This window comes from Phalaenopsis equestris, unplaced genomic scaffold (genome assembly GCF_001263595.1).
Source record: "Phalaenopsis equestris unplaced genomic scaffold, ASM126359v1 Scaffold000107, whole genome shotgun sequence".
NCBI lineage: Eukaryota > Viridiplantae > Streptophyta > Magnoliopsida > Asparagales > Orchidaceae > Phalaenopsis > Phalaenopsis equestris.
Window position 1 is genome coordinate 5,297,990 of NW_018164549.1, and position 1,480 is coordinate 5,299,469.

The following is a 1,480-nucleotide window of genomic DNA, read 5'->3' on the forward strand; positions in this document are numbered from 1 at the left end:
ATAATATATATATATATAAAGCGTGTGCGCGCGTGCGTGTGTGTATGGTGATTCTATGATTTTTTAATTATTTTTAGCTTCTTCATCAGGAGTTGAAGGATATAGTCACTCATTTCTGCTTGGTTTGAAGCAATTGAAACGAAATTAGTTCTCTTACTGATTTGTTCGAATAAAAACAGAGTGTAGAAAATGTTGTTTTCTTCTTATTTATTTGAGAAACTGATTTTTATTGACTAATAAGGCAAGGCATGAGCCTCAACAATGATTCCATAAAATTCTCTATATTTCAGAAGTAAATTTATCATCTTTGAATTACACTGATATGAAACGCCTATAAAATTATGTAGTAAAATGAAATGTCATCCCCCCAAATTCCTCCAAACATACTCTTTACTCAGTAGTTGAATTTGATATTTGACAAATTGAATTCTCTATAATTCCTTTTAAGCTTGAAAGCGTGCCCATGGCTATGGATGATTTCTGAATCTATTTTTCTTTATTATTTCTAATCACAGGGTGTATCGGCAGCTCTCCGAACTCGAGCAAAGTTGGATCATCGGAGTAATTTATAGCCTTCTTTTTTAAAAAATCTTAAATAATGGCTGCCATAGAACTTCTCGTACAATTCTCCTGATTGTATTTCACTTATGCTACCATCTGTTTATATCAGCAGCTCAAACATTAATGGTTTGGTTATATTTTTTTGAGAAATTGATGTAAATGATGGCATCAACAGCCTTGGTTCATGCTATACTGAAATCTCCAAATTAGCTACAACTCAGATCACCTGCAACTATTTGTTCTTTGGAAAATTTACGTAGATAGCACATCATTTTAATTCTTATTTATTTACATATCTCACTCCCAAACTTTCATATTTTGACACAGAGCATTTTGATGTTTTAAATTTATGCATGAAAATGTACGTTTCACTTTTAGAAAATGATGTTAGTGCTATTTTTTTATGTGATATTAAAGATTTGAGCGGTATGTGTGCAAATATGGAAGTTTATACTTGAGATATGTAAATATATATGAATTTTGTGCTAGCTCTTTTTTATGAGGTTTTTTTACTTTCAAAAACTTAGATTAATTCCTGCAAATATTTGTAATGAAGATAATCATCTTAATAAGGTACGCAGCATAACAATTTTGTATTTGAATTTTGTTACTTTGAGCTGAATCAGACAAGACAATGTAGCATGAGGGGCTAACATTATGAGGCATTGACATGCATGTCACAGTTTTTATAACTTCCATACTTACATCACTCAAATTTTGAACATCTAATCAAAAACATCTCTATCATTGTTTTCTAAAAATTGAAATGCAGCTTTATTTTGTGGTAGGTTTATGGCACCGAGATGTTACGTGTGTAAATATCAATTGTTTTGGTGGTAGATATGTAAATATTAAGGAAAAAGAAACATGAAGCTTGCCAGGGAGGAGAAATTCTTTTCAGTCGGCTCATTTAAATGAT

At 31.1% G+C, this 1,480-nt stretch overlaps 1 protein-coding gene across 2 annotated transcripts in view; it reads left to right on the forward strand.

Moving 5' to 3' along the window:
• The window catches only part of LOC110020774 (NADH dehydrogenase [ubiquinone] 1 beta subcomplex subunit 10-A-like), a 15,007-nt gene extending 14,214 nt beyond the window's left edge, over window positions 1-793 (forward strand). For both annotated transcript variants that reach the window (XM_020718991.1, XM_020718990.1), the window contains exon 3: window positions 516-793. The gene's annotated coding sequence lies outside the window, so the exon portion shown is untranslated. The remainder of the gene's footprint in view (window positions 1-515) is intronic.
• The last annotated feature ends 687 nt before the right edge of the window (window positions 794-1,480 follow it).